General features: G+C 29.5%; 1 protein-coding gene across 12 annotated transcripts in view; it reads left to right on the forward strand.

The window, feature by feature from the left end:
- The first annotated feature begins 1,494 nt into the window (after positions 1 to 1,494).
- Positions 1,495 to 21,373, forward strand: part of LOC129906890 (protein Fe65 homolog) — a 359,219-nt gene continuing 339,340 nt past the window's right edge. For 3 of the 12 annotated variants that reach the window (XR_008770866.1, XM_055982875.1, XM_055982874.1), the window contains exon 1: positions 1,495 to 1,591. The gene's annotated coding sequence lies outside the window, so the exon portion shown is untranslated. Of the gene's footprint in view, positions 1,592 to 1,775; positions 2,052 to 2,096; positions 2,775 to 5,895; positions 5,957 to 6,021; positions 6,058 to 6,112; positions 6,161 to 21,373 lie in introns of those variants that run through there. The other 9 variants (XM_055982868.1, XM_055982869.1, XM_055982872.1 and 6 more) reach the window with 6 other exon arrangements.

Consider the following 21,373-nt stretch of genomic DNA (forward strand, 5'->3'; position numbering starts at 1 on the left):
AAAACAAGGTGTTTTTCAAAAATTCATATTTCGAAACACAGAGTGTTGGAAAAAAAATCCGTATTAGACGCCTAATTTTTTTTCCCTCATATTTCACCTGGCATCTTTAGAATTGTCAAAAAAAATTTCCTTTACCCAAAATCATCATTTTGTCATAGCACCAACACGTGTACAACGTGCAAACAAAACGTTATAGCTTAGTTTCAAATTTTTTTAGAATTTTTTCTTAAATGCAGTTATTCTTAAATTAGTCTCATCTATCTTTAACAAACAAAATCAACTCTCTACAACTTCGCGTTTAGATTTTAGCCTAAATTTCATCTTCCGTTTTACCCCTATTTACCCTATTAAATGACGGAATTTTTAAAAATCCTTCATTTGAATTAAGCTTTAGGTTATTATCTTTCAAATAAGCTATAGAAGATTTTTGTATCTCTAATAGTTTATTTTTAATTTTGAATTGAAATTTTTTGCCGCACGGCGAAAGTGCGAGAGTGTAACGTTAGAAAATGGCGTCACTTTTTTGTGGTGGCTGCCATGGTTCATCGATTTATAAGACGTTATCACGTCAAAAAAAAATTATTCATTATTTTAATGTTTTTGTAAGATATCTCATCATTAAAATAAAATAAAAAAATACTGTATAAAAGATACTTAATACGTTTTGAAAAAAAAAACATCTTGCCCCCACATGGGGACAAAACCGCCCCATCAACTTCTGTTGATAATAAAACCGTTTCTATCTTAAATTATGGAATCTTTTTGCAATAATCATAAACGCTCTATTTTCATCAGTTCCCAACTCTTATTACAAAAAAAGAAAAAGTTAAAGCTTTTAAATATTTTATTTAAAAAAGTACGAATTTCTTTTCACACGAAACATGACGATTTGATGAAAAATCCAAAACTAACTATTACCTACTTTTCGGGATTTCAACCAAACTTACTCATACTTACAGACATAATCGATCTTACCAGAAGGCATTTATTTTATATTAGAAGTCCTGCCAATTTAATTTTTTTTCCTACAACATAGTACAAAAACGGTCTTGACCCCATAGGCGGTCTTGCCCCCACTTCCCCTATAGTGAACTCAGTCTATTCAATGAGTCTTCAAACTCCTTGATGAGTTAAAATCAGTGGAGAAATCGAATAACGTGATAGTCGATATGATTGATTATTATCAAAGTCGACGATTTATGGGGCAAAATTGTCATTTTTGTCATGCCACTGAATATAATAATAATAAAACTAACAGGCTGCTATAAACTTTCTATTGTTTTCATTCATATAATTCTAGATATTATAGACTTTGACTAAAAGAGCCTACAAAATATCTTTTAGTTAAAATATGAAGGGCACTAAAACTCAATACTTTTATTTTCATATAATTTAAATTTTATCTGGGAAAATTCTTTAAAAAAACAATAAAAAAAATAATGTTAAAACTGCTGAATCTAACGCATGCGTTTTGTTTTTGACACAAGAACCATATGGAAAAAAACTACAGTTGTTGATGTCATACTATGCATCAATAACTTTTCAGTCTTTGCCGTAGCGTTTACATTTTTACAGAAACCTTGTGATTCAAGTAAGATTATTAAGGTTAATTAAAAGCAAAAAAAATAGAAACAACAATATTTTTGCTGTTTTAGAAATGTGCTGATTTAATATTTTCAAAATTATATTGCCCTAGTTCCATTTCGTTTTAAATGTTTTTATTGTGTCATATTTACAAAAATAAACTTTATATCCTTTTTTTTGGTTTCAAATAGTCTTAAATACAACTTTCTCTACTTTATGTGCGCCGATTCGGATTTTTTGTATTATTATGTTATAAAAAGAAAGACATTTTTTTGTTGTTAATGGTGAAAAGCTGGAGTTCATCCTCGAACGCATTTTAGTGTTTTTTTTATGGATTAAAAAATCAATGCATCACAATGAGGGTGTAAATAATTGAATATTAACCTTCATATAATTCCGAACATTTTGGTTGGCTGAAAAGTTTACTATAAATTACTTCTAATTCATTTCTTTTTTAAACAATATAGGTATGAACAAATTTAATAATAATATATTATATTTGAAATCCACAGAAATAAGAAGAGAAATAACTCTGTGAAAATTTAACAAACAATTTATGATGTATACAGCATTATAACATTTTTAATTTGTTGTATTGTTGTGGTTGAAAGCAGACATTAAACCAGACACATGTTCACAAGAATGAAGCCCAAAAATGTTTTAAAGGGAGGGAGTGCTTTCAAGTGTTAATGTACGATATAAAAAGGAAAATAACTATTATATTCCCAACAATCAAAATTTCAGAAAATTTAAACAATGAAGGTATCAAAATCAGTAATGTGCATATTAAATGTACGACTGGATCGCACGTAATCGTTCTTAAGTTATAAATTGCTGAAATACTAAAGCTTTTTAAAAATTCATTAAAGAATGGGCAAAGCAGAACTCCAATCGTTAATTACAAATATGATTTTTTTTTTTTCAAAAAACACCCCGACGACGATGCTTATTCTACAAAAATAAATTTTTAATTCGTACCCATTTTTGACTAAAGCAAAAAAACACATTTTTTAGAGATTTTACCTGGTGCAGGTTTTCCTAAATATCATAAAATCTATGAGTTTTCTGGCAAACTTGTTAGCAACATTTTTGTTCATTATTGTTTTCTTTATAAGAATAAATTTATAAAACACTATGTTTATAACACATTTATCGAAGAAAATCGGCCTTATGGTCAAAAATTATCATGGGTAAGAAAAAAATAATTCCATTTAAAAATTAATATCTGAGCAATAAAAAAGATATTAACATTTTTTTTAAATGCAAGTACAAAGAATAGCATTTCTTCTAAGAATTAATTAATGAAGTTTTTATCATAAGTATTAACGGAGTTATTAATATTAACCTGAGTAAAGGTATACCAAAGTAAGCGTTTTCTTAAATCATCGCTAAAGGGTATAAACTTTGCAGATAGAGAGTTACTGTAGAACAATTTTTTTCTTAGAATATACCCAAGAATCATCCCTCAAAATCTTCTTATCTCATCCCGGGACACCCTGTATAGAACGGTAATTTACAGAACAAAGAGAAGCAACAGTAGATATTTATTTAACGAATATGTGTAGGTATCTAGTATAATATACTAGTTCTTTCAGATGAACTATTAGTATTTACTGGGGTGAATTCAGTATTTAATACTAATTTATACTAGTTAGTAAAGACTTAGGTTTATGCATACCGAATGTAGTAAATATTATTAGCAACGGCGTATACAAGGGGGGGGGGGGGGGTCACGGGGTCAATTGGGTAGGTACAAAAACATCATCTCCTAAGGGCAAAATGCTGCTTACCAGCAAATAAATGTACACATACACATTGTGTATTCTCATTCATTTGGTATCAAAAACATAAATTAAGAGCAACTGTTTTCTAAAGAATCAAACGGATCGATGCTCACAAACTCACCGATGTTCATGCACTATTCAAACTTCAATCGCATTTTCTGGCAAGCTATCATTTAGCCATTTTATAATTGATTTCGACAAAAACTTCAAGTTATTGGAGTTTTCCCAAAAATGATCTTTTACTTACACAGATTTGTGCATGGACAGTTTGGATTTTATTTGATAACCTATATGATGAAGTGAATGAAATACATACATATATATTAAATAACCTTTCTGTGGCTTGCTGTGTGGAGGTCAATTTTGTTGATTACATTCGTCATCGGCGAAATTTTTAAGAAGAATATAATTTCCCAAATCTTCTTGCAATGTTCCAGTTCAATACATTTGACTGATCAAATTTGGTGAATTTTATTTGCTTACAGAATATAATAGTAATTTGTAATAGATTAGCTAACTCTCTTACATTTTTTGAAATTGATTTGTTAATCATCAATGGTAAACCGATTTTATAGATACGAATATGCTAATATTGATCTTGTCTAAAGGCAAACTAAATATTAAAGCAAGGTCACTTAATCTAATATCTCAACAAAACTAAATCAGTTTTATATTGTAAACGGCTGATAAATACCTGAAAACTGACGAATTCGAAAATATCTACCCTTAAAACTAGCAGAATTTTGTTTAATATTTTCAGTTACGCCATAAATATTTTTTTCTTCACTATTTTGATAGAGGTACCTATTTTAATCAGAAATCATCCTTAACATGTGTCGGTGTTGGGTTTTACGCAAACAGCATTGAATTCTAATTTCTTGTAAGAAAACTGTATCTCCCTCACTCTATTAAAGTACCTAATAAAATCATTGTCATTTGCAAATGCAATTATTTTACAAAACTTTGTGATTCGTTTGCTTGAGTTTAGGAAGACTTTTAATTCAAAAGTTACCACTGTTATTAAATAATAAAGATTTAAATTTTAACTTTTAAAATAATTCTGGACTGGCGGAAAACAATAAAGAATTGTTGTACCTACTTGTAAAGCACAGTGTATTTTTAAAAAAGGATGGTCTTAATTGGTCAATACTTAAGGTTTGACGCCAAACTAAAGCAAACGAATCACATACCGTTATTGTTTAGTTATTCTTGCAACTCTGCGGAACTTTTCGATTCGAAATGCAAAACGAAAAAATTTAAGTGTTTGTAAATCAAAAAGCACATTTACAAATTAATGCATTCTATCAAAACTTTTCAAAAAAAAAAAAATTGTGGCATGAACTCCTCAAAATTAAACTGTATTCGGTCGGTGTCCACACTGCCCTTTTATAATTGAATTTCGAAAATGTCTTCTCGTCTTGCTTCTCGAAACTTCCTTTCCAGGAGGGGCGCTGCAGTATATTTTGGATGTCCAAGGGTTCGTCCAGAAAATTTAAAGGCATGTTCACTCTTATTACCAAAGGTGCGTTCAGATGTTTATCTTCACGGTAGTATGTAGTAGTATGTACATCTGAACACGATGTTTATGTTAAAAGAAGTTCAGTAATTCATCGTTACATTGCCTCCTTCTTAGGATTGTTCATCCCTTACACCTCCATCGCTTCTTTCACCATTATAACGATGTAAACGGTCACAATGAACTATCTTTAGTTTGTCTCTTACCTCTCTCTGTATAAGGTAAACCACGTCGTTGATTCTGGCTATTACTGTGTAAGGGCCTTCCCAGTTTTTTTGTAGCTTCGGTGATAGTCCCTCGGTCGGTGGGGATTGTAAAACCACACAAGTTCTCCTTCTTGAAACCCTGTTGCTGTCGCTCGAGTGTCATATCTTGTTTTCATCCTGTCATTAGACGCTTTTATATTTGTACTTGTCCGTTGGTGAATGTCAGCCAGTGTTTCTTTCAGGTTATCTACAAACTCATCTATTTCTTGTGGCTCGTTTGGAACACATCCGAACTTTATTTCGCTTGGCAGGCGTATTGTTGAGCCAATTAGCATGGTTTATGTCCAGGGGAACTATGTGTTACCCATCATGTTCTATAAGCCATCAAGAATAATCAAATATGTCGATCCATGTCTCGTTGATTACACTGTGATAGTTTTTAGAACTTTTTTTTGAAGTGAAAACTTCTTTAGTATCGTAGTGAGTTGAAACAAGATGAAACGAAAACGCGACACGAACATTCAACTTGTTATACATTTTTTGTTTTAATAGATAGATGAATGAAATTTGTACTGTAGATAGGTAATTAAATAAATTATAATTGTACAAAGTTTCAATTTATTTCACATTCAAAATTCTGAGATAACAAAAAAAAAATGTTCTTTTCCTGCACACGTTATATCATTCGACCTAGTGCACAAACAAATTCGATTTAACTTTAATACGCATGCTAATAACATAACCTTTTATTTGATATATCACACATAACGGTAAGTGCTTTAAAAGTTACACAATCTTAAATTGAAAAAATTGAAAAATACCTCAAAACACCTGTGGAGATCTGTTGCCGATGACCAGTGTATAAAGTACCGTAATCTCTGTTTTAAATTTCGAGATGGTTGAATTTAAAAAATTCTTACTTTTTTTGTAGGCATGGTAGAAACATGATTGAAAAGTCAAATAAAAGGTAAAATAATAAGCTTTCAGATGATTTAAAATTTATTATTTTTTTAATTTATTAGGTTGTCATATAAAAGATATGGATTTAAAGGTGATGGAATAAAAAAAAGGTAAATTTTTTCGATTTTTATTTTATGCAAGAAAAATAATTCCTAAGGTTTCACTTCTAGCACGCGTGAATTGCACACATGATTTTTTTTTTGCAACAGAGCAGTGACACATTGATTCTTATATCGGAACTATTGAAATACTGATAATTTCGAATAATTAAGTTTTTTAAGCAGTTTTTAGTTTAGAGAAAAGCTATTCCTGTATATAGCTATATATTTAACACTATTCCAACCTAGATTGTTATGTTTCGGTCGCTTACAAAGCATTTTTTAAACAAAAACTTCACTTTTTCATGTTTTTTTTATTTTTTTGACTTTTAAGGCCTTTAATATGGATGCAATTTGAGTTTAACATTGGTTCGGGATATTTTATATTATTGGCATAGCATATAGTTCCAATAATATACTGCAAATTTCAAAAAGTTCAGTAGTGAAAATCAGCCTACTAAGTTACGGAAATGTATCAAAACTTGAACTTAAGATTAAGTTAAGATAGTTTTTGGATTTTTAGCTTAAGTTTAATATATATCAGATAATAAATTATTTAGATAGTTTTTGGAAGAACAAAAAACGTTTTATATACGTACATCAGCCGGGATAAAAGCAGTCAAAATAACGTTTTTTCCCTTTTATAACTGTAATATTAAAAAAAAAAGGAAGCCAAATAAATATGTATGGCTTCGGATTCGAGTTCAGCACCCCCATCACCTTCGGAAAAGTATATTTTGGTTCTTGAGGCAAAAAATAAAGTTTAATTTTGCTTACCAATGTTATTTAATACATTTCCGTAGCTTAATAGAATGATTTTCACTATAGTATCTACTTGTTCAGGTTTGCAGTATTTTATTCATTTTTGGAATTATATGCTTTGTAAATAATATAAGATATCCCGAACCAATGTTAAACTCAAATTACATCCATATTAAAGGCTTTGAAAGTCAAAAAAATAAAAAATACATGAAAAAGTGAAGTTTTTGTTTAAAAAATGCTTTGTAAGCGACCGAAACATAACAGTCTAGGTTGGAATAGTGTTATATATATAGCTATATACAGGAATAGCTTTTCTCTAAACTAAAAACTTCTTAAAAAAAACTTAATTATTCGAAATTATCAGTATTTTAATAGTCCCGACCTAAGATTTTATTTTCGAAATATCTCGAAAACCTGAGCCAAGTTTTTAAAACGGTTGCCACCACTGAATTCAGCTCACTCGAATTAACTAGAATCGACGTGTCTCCGCTCTGTTGCAAAATCGAACTATCACAGTGTTATAGGTCGTTTCAAATCAAAAGTCCTGACTCTGAGTTTATTTTCTCCCTTCCAATAAAATTGAGAACAAATAAACAAAAAACTCAATTTTATTGGCTCATTGCGACAAATCAACAAAAAAAAAACCACAAATCATGCTTGTTTGAATGAAAGAAATGCTAGAGAAAAAAATAAACAAACGAAAAATCTGAATTTGTTTATTAATGATTTCTATGGTGACGACTCCAAAATAATTGAAAAATAAAAATAAGATATTTACTGCCCGATTATACAAATGAAAAGATGTGAATAGAATTTTAAGTTATGAATTGCTATCATATAAACTGGACATTTCTGGTCCATCTTCACCTAGTCCTATAATAATATCTTCGGCAAAGTTATCCCAACTGCCTTCAAATGATAAATAATTAAATAATTGTATGTTTTTTTGTATTGCCCGCGGATATGGAGTGATGCAAGCTCGGGGACTTGCCTCCGCTTTTTCACAGACGGATCAATTAATTAAAATAGGGATATCAAGAATTGTTCTTCATTATTTTATCGTAATTTTAGAAAAAGTTCAGCTGCCTCATAAATGCTTCTTTCCAGTAAGCGAATGAGTTTTTTTATTTTTGCTCAATTTTCCATGGGACTTTTAATTTGAAACGACGTATATTATCATTGACTACTTGTCAGGTGATCTTTAAGTGTCCTGTCGAGATAGCCTAGAGGATATGGTGAATGTCTTTTAATTTTACCTGCCTAGGTTAGAATCTGGAGGGAAATTGAGATTGATTTTTTTTGTTTATATTACTAAAATAAAAATTAGTTAATTTTTCAAAAAAAATATCAGCATTGTGAATTGCTTACCGATTTTAAAATAATTTTTTTAATTCAAAATCGTTGAGAAAAAGTATCGCTTTCGACTGGTACCGTTCCTCAGACCGAACAAAATTTTTTTTAGGAATCACAATACTTTGTACCAACTTTATATAACTGCAGTCAATTCTTAATTTCCCTAAAGCAAATGGTCATTAGAACTGTGTAGAAGCGAAAAAACTTGCCAATATCCTCTTTAAGTATTTTTTAAGAGATAAATTCGTAGTTAAGAGTTTAAAATAGCTCTGCTTACCGTAGAAGAATTTAAAAATGTACCGAATATAAAATGGCCGAATATTCGGCGGCATCTCTAGTCGGTACAAAGAGTGATAAGTTGTTTGATATAAAATGCGAGCGTCAGCGAGCAAGAAAATTTTTTTAAAGAAATAAATTTGAACCATTCTTAGGCTTTATACAAAAAATTAGTTCGTAAGTTTTATATATAAAAACATTGAAAAATGGAATTTTTCGGGCACTGAAATTTTGTAGCAAAAATTTGATATATTCTATTATATCAATTTAGTTCAAGTTAAATCGGGAATACTTAAAACTTAAAATTTTAAATAATCCAAGTTGTTTGGCATGAGCTAAGTACCTCACGTTGAAATTAAACTATAAACTTAAATTGTTTAATTTTCCAATTTGAAAAAATTTTAAATAAAAAGATAAACATACAACGAAATATTTTACATAGGTACTACACTCTCTGAATAAATTAATACATTTATTTTCGTTTATACACTGGATTTAAGCTTAGCATTGAACAAAAGTGGGTAACAAGCAACCCACAAGATATCTCGGACACTAGAAAAGATGTCGGAAAGATTTAAATAGATTTAACGGTAATATTTCAAAAACGAGATGTGATCGAATATTTCTGTCTTCGGATTCGAGTTCAGCAACCTTTTGAAAAACTATAGTTTAGTCTCGGCACCAAAAACCTTGTAGAAATACTTGTGTTATTTAAAGGGTTCTTAAAAGAAATGATAAAAGAGTTAAAAACTAGTTTTTTGAAAAATCCCTTACCAAACGTTGTAAAACGTTTTTGTTTTCCCTTATAAAAACTTCATCGACAGCTTCTTTAATGATACAAAATTGGTAGAGACTTTAAGGGAGATTTTCGGATAGGTAATTAAATTACTAAAATACACACACAAAAGATTTAGTGCTGCACTCATTAGACTTGTATTTGTTTATACCTACTATATCTTTTGATTTTCTGATTTGATTTTCGGGGGGGTTAAACCCCATAACCCCTCCCCTAAATACGGCTATGAATGGAGGTTTGTAGCAACTATGTTACTTTTGAAATTAGATACAAGAATCTTAAGTGTCTATAAAAATATCGTGATGGTCTTTTTTTGAATGAAAACAAAAATGATGGACCATCCTAATGAAATTTGACGTTAGAAAGCCACACCCCTTACATTTTATTTGAAGTTATGCTCAGACAGCACAATAGTTATAGTAGGAGATCCCGTCATAGGACGACCTACCCTCATCGTTATATCAGTTTAGGGTATCCAGAACATCTCTTTTAAAGAGAACATGTTCTCTTTTTCAACTCTGATCTTTTTTAAACACTCGCTTTTTTCATAATATTCTTTTTTTGTTCTCTATTTTTCAAATGTCCTCTTTTTAGTATCTTTTTTTATTTTCGTCCATAGTTTTTCAAGAACGTTACGATTATCTGTCTCGTTGTTTCAACTCTCAAACCAAAGATCATATAACTAGTAAAGATGTCGCACGTAGAACAAACTTCTGTGCTTGAAATTTTCTACCATCAGATTTTACCCATAGGTCCAAAACATGTATCCAAGAATTAAATTGTTGAGAAACATTTTAAAATTTTTCGATGACTGCGTAGAAAAGAGAGGGTTGATTTTTATAGATGAATTTATTTAATGGGAGGAAGCGAGATAGTAGTTAAATGTTGATACGAATAAGGAAAAGAAAAAAAAATACATTTGTCTGCGAGAATGTAGGTACCTATGAAATAATTTTTTTTTTGTTAAATTATTCAGGAAACTGATATTAACACATGATTCAAAATAATAATTTAAATAAGAATAATTTTAGATATATATATGACAAGAGTGTATGAGCAAAATTGTGGGAAAATGAATTTCAACCCTCAAATTGTCAATAGGTCCAAATCATTATAATGCAGAAATCCTTCGCAACATTAAAAAAAAAGTTCTTATCATAATCATGAGTGGGAAAGAGAGAGTTATTTTTAATAGATTTCTTAAATGCGAAGGACCGAGATGTAAGTTGAATAGGAACAAATGAAAACAAAAAGGATCGTTTTGCCGTGCGGGTATATATTTTTTTTCACAACTGGATTGCTTCGCACAAGCAGGGCGAAGACGAGATGGCTAGTTTTAAAGATTGATGAAAAAAAGAAGCAAAAACAACTTTTGCAAGTGACTGGTGTGCTTGAGGTGGGTAGGTATAGGTAGGTATACGTGTAAGCAGAAGAAGGTTGATAATTTTTTTTTTGGTTTTAATTTTTTTTCGATGGTAGTTAGATATTTAGATATTTTTTTAAGTGGAGGGTGGTTTTCTATTTCTATATTTTTGTTTCCTTTTTGAATAATCGCAAAGGCACAGGCGCATTGCTTTTAGGTGTAAGTACACACGTAATATGTAGGTAGGATTTTTTTTCCTTTGCGATAGCAATCGTCCTTGAAAAATGTAGTTCATTGTATTTTGGTTGGAAAAAGAAATTCAAACAAGTGGTAGGTAGGTAGCTAGGTAGGAAGTGATAAAAATGATCATTCTTAGTTTGTTGTTATTTTCTTTAGTGGGGTAGGTTATGTAGGTAGGTATCTATTGATATTGAAAGATTTATTTAGTGTGGATCAGGGCTGTAAAAAGTTCTATTTAAAAATGCATTTGAAATTAAAAATAAATGATTGCAACCAAAAATATTTTGCATAAAAAAATGTTATTGCAACTGAAGAATACCTATTTGGATTGAAAATTAAATTTTTATTGCAACTGAAAATATTTTGCACACAAAAAAAATTAAAAATGTTGCATTAAATATTTGTTCATGATCTTAGGCGATTATCTTTGCATTTATGTTATTTTGCAATTATTAAAAATATACTATTGGAGATACAAAAATCTTCTATAACTTATTTGAAAGGTAATAATGTAAAGGTGAATACCACAAAAGGATTCTTAAAAATTCAATCATTAAATAGGGTAAAAAGGGGTAAAACCAAATTGCAATAAAGTGACTATTTTCTAAAAGCAACGTTGTAGAAAACTGATTTTTTTTTTTAAATTGGTAGATACATTTATTGGAAGGCTAACGAAGGTATTGAAAAATTCTAGAAAATTTCAAAACTAAGTTATAAACGATTTTCTTAAACTAAAACATGAAGTAGACCTTTGACATAGTTGTAGGTAGGGGACATTTTTTTGACAATTTGAAAAATGCCATTTGAAAGATAATGAAAAAAAAATTAAGGGTCTCTGCGTTTCAAAATATGAATTTTTGAAAAACTAAAAACCTTTTTAGATTTTAGCAACACGATTTCAGATTTTTTGAAAGCTCCGAAAAATTGCTAAACATTAAAAATCACCCAAAATACCTGCCCCTAAAAAGGTTTTTAGTTTTTCAAATTCATTTCAGACAATTTTGCTCATACACTCTTGTCATATATATATCTAAAATTGTTCTTATTCAAATTATTATTTTGAATCATGTGTTGTTATGAGTTTCCTGAATAATTTAAGAAAAAAAAAATAATTCATAAGTACATTCTCGCAGACAAATGTATTTTTTTATTCTTTTCCTTATTCGTATCAACATTTAACTACTATCTCGCTTCCTCCCATTAAATAAATTCATCTATAAAAATCAACCCTCTCTTTTCTACGCAGTCATCGAAAAATTTTAAAATGTTTCTCAACAATTTAATTCTTGGATACATGTTTTGGACCTATGGGTAAAATCTGATGGTAGAAAATTTCAAGCACAGAAGTTTGTTCTACGTGCGACATCTTTACTAGTTATATGATCTTTGCTCAAACTCTGCCCACTCACAGTTAAAATAAAGTGTTCATCGCAATTAATTTTAAATTCAAAAGAGATATGTTCTGTTTTTCGTTTTCGATCTACATATTTTATAATTTCTTTTTCTACACGGATCTCAGTTTAATTGCCTTTAAGCTCGATTTTTTTTATCTAAGTACTTTATAACAATTTAAGTAAATTGTGGCTCGTTAAAAGCTGACTTGTGCAGTTATTCCAAAGTTTACTTCTCTAGAGAAGTTAAATATCCATTCAAAAGGATTTAAAATAACTGAGAATATGGAGGCGTTCTTCTTTCTTCTTCTCCATTATCGACGATAGGCATGATCTCGGATGGGATCACAATTCTCCCACTCTACTGCTTCACACTACGGCTCCGCATTTGGGGTTCGCCGGCGTTCTTCTAAAAAAAAAACAAATTTTTGATCATTTTTAACGTAATTCCTGTTTGATAAGTATAATCAAAATCATATAACTAGTAAAGATGTCGCACGTAGAACAAACTTCTGTGCTTGAAATTTTCTACCATCAGATTTTACCCATAGGTCCAAAACATGTATCCAAGAATTAAATTGTTGAGAAACATTTTAAAATTTTTCGATGACTGCGTAGAAAAGAGAGGGTTGATTTTTATAGATGAATTTATTTAATGGGAGGAAGCGAGATAGTAGTTAAATGTTGATACGAATAAGGAAAAGAAAAAAAAAATACATTTGTCTACGAGAATGTACCTATGAAATAATATTTTTTTTGTTAAATTATTCAGGAAACTGATATTAACACATGATTCAAAATAATAATTTAAATAAGAATAATTTTAGATATATATATGACAAGAGTGTATGAGCAAAATTGTGTGAAAATGAATTTCAACCCTCAAATTGTCAATAGGTCCAAATCATTATAATGCAGAAATCCTTCGCAACATTAAAAAAAAAGTTCTTATCATAATCATGAGTGGGAAAGAGAGAGTTATTTTTAATAGATTTCTTAAATGCGAAGGACCGAGATGTAAGTTGAATAGGAACAAATGAAAACAAAAAGGATCGTTTTGCCGTGCGGGTATATATTTTTTTTCACAACTGGATTGCTTCGCACAAGCAGGGCGAAGACGAGATGGCTAGTTTTAAAGATTGATGAAAAAAGAAGCAAAAACAACTTTTGCAAGTGACTGGTGTGCTTGAGGTGGGTAGGTATAGGTAGGTATACGTGTAAGCAGAAGAAGGTTGATAATTTTTTTTTTGGTTTTAATTTTTTTTCGATGGTAGTTAGATATTTTATTTAGATATTTTTTTAAGTGGAGGGTGGTTTTCTATTTCTATATTTTTGTTTCCTTTTTGAATAATCGCAAAGGCACAGGCGCATTGCTTTTAGGTGTAAGTACACACGTAATATGTAGGTAGGATTTTTTTTCCTTTGCGATAGCAATCGTCCTTGAAAAATGTAGTTCATTGTATTTTGGTTGGAAAAAGAAATTCAAACAAGTGGTAGGTAGGTAGCTAGGTAGGAAGTGATAAAAATGATCATTCTTAGTTTGTTGTTATTTTCTTTAGTGGGGTAGGTTATGTAGGTAGGTATCTATTGATATTGAAAGATTTATTTAGTGTGGATCAGGGCTGTAAAAAGTTCTATTTAAAAATGCATTTGAAATTAAAAATAAATGATTGCAACCAAAAATATTTTGCATAAAAAAATGTTATTGCAACTGAAGAATACCTATTTGGATTGAAAATTAAATTTTTATTGCAACTGAAAATATTTTGCACACAAAAAAAATTAAAAATGTTGCATTAAATATTTGTTCATGATCTTAGGCGATTATCTTTGCATTTATGTTATTTTGCAATTATTAAAAATATACTATTGGAGATACAAAAATCTTCTATAACTTATTTGAAAGGTAATAATGTAAAGGTGAATACCACAAAAGGATTCTTAAAAATTCAATCATTAAATAGGGTAAAAAGGGGTAAAACCAAATTGCAATAAAGTGACTATTTTCTAAAAGCAACGTTGTAGAAAACTGATTTTTTTTTTAAATTGGTAGATACATTTATTGGAAGGCTAACGAAGGTATTGAAAAATTCTAGAAAATTTCAAAACTAAGTTATAAACGATTTTCTTAAACTAAAACATGAAGTAGACCTTTGACATAGTTGTAGGTAGGGGACATTTTTTTGACAATTTGAAAAATGCCATTTGAAAGATAATGAAAAAAAAATTAAGGGTCTCTGCGTTTCAAAATATGAATTTTTGAAAAACTAAAAACCTTTTTAGATTTTAGCAACACGATTTCAGATTTTTTGAAAGCTCCGAAAAATTGCTAAACATTAAAAATCACCCAAAATACCTGCCCCTAAAAAGGTTTTTAGTTTTTCAAATTCATTTCAGACAATTTTGCTCATACACTCTTGTCATATACAGGGTGTCCCACAGTCACCGCCCCAAACGAAAACCATGGATTCCTGAGGTCATTTTAAGTCGAAAAACTTAAGAGGTAATTTTCTCGTTTTCGTCCCGTTTTCGAGTTACCACGGTTTTTATGATTTTTGTTCTCTTTTCCCTTATCTGGCTTTATCTTTGCCAAACTACGTTTGATTTGAAAAATTTTTTTTACAACCAAACAAGAATTTATTACAGTTTTAGTTTGTCTCAAAACTTTTTGTTCTGCGGACAACCGTTTCTCCACAATTTTGCATCAAACACAATTTTCCTCGTTTTTTAAGTTGTTTTTTACACTTTAATATCATTTAAGTCAAAAAAACACGTTAATGAGTATTAACTTTTTGTGCTTTTTATTAAAGCCCAGTTTATTTTCATAAAAAAAAAATAAGTTTTATTTCATAAAAAAGGCTACTGAAATTAATTAAAAAAAAAATATACAATCTGAGTGAATTAAAAAAAAATAATTTTTAAATAAAAAATTAATTTAAATGAATTAAAAACTTTTTCTGAGCTATTGTGGTTAAGAAAAGAACAAATAAATAAAGCTCAGAAAAAGTTTTAATTCATTTAAATAAATTTTGTATTTAAAAATTATTTTTTTTTAATTCACTCAGTTTGTTTATTTTTTTTAATTAATTTCAGTAGCCTTTTTTATGAAATAAAACTTATTTTTTTTTATGAAAATAAACTGGGCTTTAATAAAAAGCACAAAAAGTTAATACTCATTAACGTGTTTTTTTGACTTAAATGATATGAAAGTGTAAAAAACAACTTAAAAAACGAGGAAAATTGTGTTTGATGCAAAATTGTGGAGAAACGGTTGTCTGCAGAAAAAAAAGTTTTGAGACAAACTAAAACTGTAATAAATTCTTGATTGGTTGTAAAAAAAATTTTTCAAATCAAACGTAGTTTGGCAAAGATAAAGCTAGATAAGGGAAAAGAGAACAAAAATCATAAAAACCGTGGTAACTCGAAAATGGGACGAAAACGAGAAAATTACCTCTTAAGTTTTTCGACTTAAAATGACCTCAGGAATCCATGGTTTTCGTTTGGGGCGGTGACTGTGGGACACCCTGTATATATCTAAAATTGTTCTTATTCAAATTATTATTTTGAATCATGTGTTGTTATGAGTTTCCTGAATAATTTAAGAAAAAAAAAATAATTCATAAGTACATTCTCGCAGACAAATGTATTTTTTTATTCTTTTCCTTATTCGTATCAACATTTAACTACTATCTCGCTTCCTCCCATTAAATAAATTCATCTATAAAAATCAACCCTCTCTTTTCTACGCAGTCATCGAAAAATTTTAAAATGTTTCTCAACAATTTAATTCTTGGATACATGTTTTGGACCTATGGGTAAAATCTGATGGTAGAAAATTTCAAGCACAGAAGTTTGTTCTACGTGCGACATCTTTACTAGTTATATGATCTTTGCTCAAACTCTGCCCACTCACAGTTAAAATAAAGTGTTCATCGCAATTAATTTTAAATTCAAAAGAGATATGTTCTGTTTTTCGTTTTCGATCTACATATTTTATAATTTCTTTTTCTACACGGATCTCAGTTTAATTGCCTTTAAGCTCGATTTTTTTTATCTAAGTACTTTATAACAATTTAAGTAAATTGTGGCTCGTTAAAAGCTGACTTGTGCAGTTATTCCAAAGTTTACTTCTCTAGAGAAGTTAAATATCCATTCAAAAGGATTTAAAATAACTGAGAATATGGAGGCGTTCTTCTTTCTTCTTCTCCATTATCGACGATAGGCATGATCTCGGATGGGATCACAATTCTCCCACTCTACTGCTTCACACTACGGCTCCGCATTTGGGGTTCGCCGGCGTTCTTCTAAAAAAAAAACAAATTTTTGATCATTTTTAACGTAATTCCTGTTTGATAAGTATAATCAAAATCATATAACTAGTAAAGATGTCGCACGTAGAACAAACTTCTGTGCTTGAAATTTTCTACCATCAGATTTTACCCATAGGTCCAAAACATGTATCCAAGAATTAAATTGTTGAGAAACATTTTAAAATTTTTCGATGACTGCGTAGAAAAGAGAGGGTTGATTTTTATAGATGAATTTATTTAATGGGAGGAAGCGAGATAGTAGTTAAATGTTGATACGAATAAGGAAAAGAAAAAAAAAAATACATTTGTCTACGAGAATGTACCTATGAAATAATGTACCTATGAAATAATATTTTTTTTGTTAAATTATTCAGGAAACTGATATTAACACATGATTCAAAATAATAATTTAAATAAGAATAATTTTAGATATATATATGACAAGAGTGTATGAGCAAAATTGTGTGAAAATGAATTTCAACCCTCAAATTGTCAATAGGTCCAAATCATTATAATGCAGAAATCCTTCGCAACATTAAAAAAAAAGTTCTTATCATAATCATGAGTGGGAAAGAGAGAGTTATTTTTAATAGATTTCTTAAATGCGAAGGACCGAGATGTAAGTTGAATAGGAACAAATGAAAACAAAAAGGATCGTTTTGCCGTGCGGGTATATATTTTTTTTCACAACTGGATTGCTTCGCACAAGCAGGGCGAAGACGAGATGGCTAGTTTTAAAGATTGATGAAAAAAAGAAGCAAAAACAACTTTTGCAAGTGACTGGTGTGCTTGAGGTGGGTAGGTATAGGTAGGTATACGTGTAAGCAGAAGAAGGTTGATAATTTTTTTTTTGGTTTTAATTTTTTTTCGATGGTAGTTAGATATTTAGATATTTTTTTAAGTGGAGGGTGGTTTTCTATTTCTATATTTTTGTTTCCTTTTTGAATAATCGCAAAGGCACAGGCGCATTGCTTTTAGGTGTAAGTACACACGTAATATGTAGGTAGGATTTTTTTTCCTTTGCGATAGCAATCGTCCTTGAAAAATGTAGTTCATTGTATTTTGGTTGGAAAAAGAAATTCAAACAAGTGGTAGGTAGGTAGCTAGGTAGGAAGTGATAAAAATGATCATTCTTAGTTTGTTGTTATTTTCTTTAGTGGGGTAGGTTATGTAGGTAGGTATCTATTGATATTGAAAGATTTATTTAGTGTGGATCAGGGCTGTAAAAAGTTCTATTTAAAAATGCATTTGAAATTAAAAATAAATGATTGCAACCAAAAATATTTTGCATAAAAAAATGTTATTGCAACTGAAGAATACCTATTTGGATTGAAAATTAAATTTTTATTGCAACTGAAAATATTTTGCACACAAAAAAAATTAAAAATGTTGCATTAAATATTTGTTCATGATCTTAGGCGATTATCTTTGCATTTATGTTATTTTGCAATTATTAAAAATATACTATTGGAGATACAAAAATCTTCTATAACTTATTTGAAAGGTAATAATGTAAAGGTGAATACCACAAAAGGATTCTTAAAAATTCAATCATTAAATAGGGTAAAAAGGGGTAAAACCAAATTGCAATAAAGTGACTATTTTCTAAAAGCAACGTTGTAGAAAACTGATTTTTTTTTTTAAATTGGTAGATACATTTATTGGAAGGCTAACGAAGGTATTGAAAAATTCTAGAAAATTTCAAAACTAAGTTATAAACGATTTTCTTAAACTAAAACATGAAGTAGACCTTTGACATAGTTGTAGGTAGGGGACATTTTTTTGACAATTTGAAAAATGCCATTTGAAAGATAATGAAAAAAAAATTAAGGGTCTCTGCGTTTCAAAATATGAATTTTTGAAAAACTAAAAACCTTTTTAGATTTTAGCAACACGATTTCAGATTTTTTGAAAGCTCCGAAAAATTGCTAAACATTAAAAATCACCCAAAATACCTGCCCCTAAAAAGGTTTTTAGTTTTTCAAATTCATTTCAGACAATTTTGCTCATACACTCTTGTCATATATATATCTAAAATTGTTCTTATTCAAATTATTATTTTGAATCATGTGTTGTTATGAGTTTCCTGAATAATTTAAGAAAAAAAAAATAATTCATAAGTACATTCTCGCAGACAAATGTATTTTTTTATTCTTTTCCTTATTCGTATCAACATTTAACTACTATCTCGCTTCCTCCCATTAAATAAATTCATCTATAAAAATCAACCCTCTCTTTTCTACGCAGTCATCGAAAAATTTTAAAATGTTTCTCAACAATTTAATTCTTGGATACATGTTTTGGACCTATGGGTAAAATCTGATGGTAGAAAATTTCAAGCACAGAAGTTTGTTCTACGTGCGACATCTTTACTAGTTATATGATCTTTGCTCAAACTCTGCCCACTCACAGTTAAAATAAAGTGTTCATCGCAATTAATTTTAAATTCAAAAGAGATATGTTCTGTTTTTCGTTTTCGATCTACATATTTTATAATTTCTTTTTCTACACGGATCTCAGTTTAATTGCCTTTAAGCTCGATTTTTTTTATCTAAGTACTTTATAACAATTTAAGTAAATTGTGGCTCGTTAAAAGCTGACTTGTGCAGTTATTCCAAAGTTTACTTCTCTAGAGAAGTTAAATATCCATTCAAAAGGATTTAAAATAACTGAGAATATGGAGGCGTTCTTCTTTCTTCTTCTCCATTATCGACGATAGGCATGATCTCGGATGGGATCACAATTCTCCCACTCTACTGCTTCACACTACGGCTCCGCATTTGGGGTTCGCCGGCGTTCTTCTAAAAAAAAAAACAAATTTTTGATCATTTTTAACGTAATTCCTGTTTGATAAGTATAATCAAAATCATATAACTAGTAAAGATGTCGCACGTAGAACAAACTTCTGTGCTTGAAATTTTCTACCATCAGATTTTACCCATAGGTCCAAAACATGTATCCAAGAATTAAATTGTTGAGAAACATTTTAAAATTTTTCGATGACTGCGTAGAAAAGAGAGGGTTGATTTTTATAGATGAATTTATTTAATGGGAGGAAGCGAGATAGTAGTTAAATGTTGATACGAATAAGGAAAAGAAAAAAAAAATACATTTGTCTACGAGAATGTACCTATGAAATAATATTTTTTTTGTTAAATTATTCAGGAAACTGATATTAACACATGATTCAAAATAATAATTTAAATAAGAATAATTTTAGATATATATATGTCAAGAGTGTATGAGCAAAATTGTGTGAAAATGAATTTCAACCCTCAAATTGTCAATAGGTCCAAATCATTATAATGCAGAAATCCTTCGCAACATTAAAAAAAAAGTTCTTATCATAATCATGAGTGGGAAAGAGAGAGTTATTTTTAATAGATTTCTTAAATGCGAAGGACCGAGATGTAAGTTGAATAGGAACAAATGAAAACAAAAAGGATCGTTTTGCCGTGCGGGTATATATTTTTTTTCACAACTGGATTGCTTCGCACAAGCAGGGCGAAGACGAGATGGCTAGTTTTAAAGATTGATGAAAAAAAGAAGCAAAAACAACTTTTGCAAGTGACTGGTGTGCTTGAGGTGGGTAGGTATAGGTAGGTATACGTGTAAGCAGAAGAAGGTTGATAATTTTTTTTTTGGTTTTAATTTTTTTTCGATGGTAGTTAGATATTTAGATATTTTTTTAAGTGGAGGGTGGTTTTCTATTTCTATATTTTTGTTTCCTTTTTGAATAATCGCAAAGGCACAGGCGCATTGCTTTTAGGTGTAAGTACACACGTAATATGTAGGTAGGATTTTTTTTCCTTTGCGATAGCAATCGTCCTTGAAAAATGTAGTTCATTGTATTTTGGTTGGAAAAAGAAATTCAAACAAGTGGTAGGTAGGTAGCTAGGTAGGAAGTGATAAAAATGATCATTCTTAGTTTGTTGTTATTTTCTTTAGTGGGGTAGGTTATGTAGGTAGGTATCTATTGATATTGAAAGATTTATTTAGTGTGGATCAGGGCTGTAAAAAGTTCTATTTAAAAATGCATTTGAAATTAAAAATAAATGATTGCAACCAAAAATATTTTGCATAAAAAAATGTTATTGCAACTGAAGAATACCTATTTGGATTGAAAATTAAATTTTTATTGCAACTGAAAATATTTTGCACACAAAAAAAATTAAAAATGTTGCATTAAATTTTTTTTCATGATCTTAGGCGATTATCTTTGCATTTATGTTATTTTGCAATTATTAAAAATATACTATTGGAGATACAAAAATCTTCTATAACTTATTTGAAAGGTAATAATGTAAAGGTGAATACCACAAAAGGATTCTTAAAAATTCAATCATTAAATAGGGTAAAAAGGGGTAAAACCAAATTGCAATAAAGTGACTATTTTCTAAAAGCAACGTTGTAGAAAACTGATTTTTTTTTTTAAATTGGTAGATACATTTATTGGAAGGCTAACGAAGGTATTGAAAAATTCTAGAAAATTTCAAAACTAAGTTATAAACGATTTTCTTAAACTAAAACATGAAGTAGACCTTTGACATAGTTGTAGGTAGGGGACATTTTTTTGACAATTTGAAAAATGCCATTTGAAAGATAATGAAAAAAAAATTAAGGGTCTCTGCGTTTCAAAATATGAATTTTTGAAAAACTAAAAACCTTTTTAGATTTTAGCAACACGATTTCAGATTTTTTGAAAGCTCCGAAAAATTGCTAAACATTAAAAAT

The sequence above is a fragment of the Episyrphus balteatus genome, chromosome 1 (assembly GCF_945859705.1).
Source record: "Episyrphus balteatus chromosome 1, idEpiBalt1.1, whole genome shotgun sequence".
Lineage (NCBI taxonomy): Eukaryota > Metazoa > Arthropoda > Insecta > Diptera > Syrphidae > Episyrphus > Episyrphus balteatus.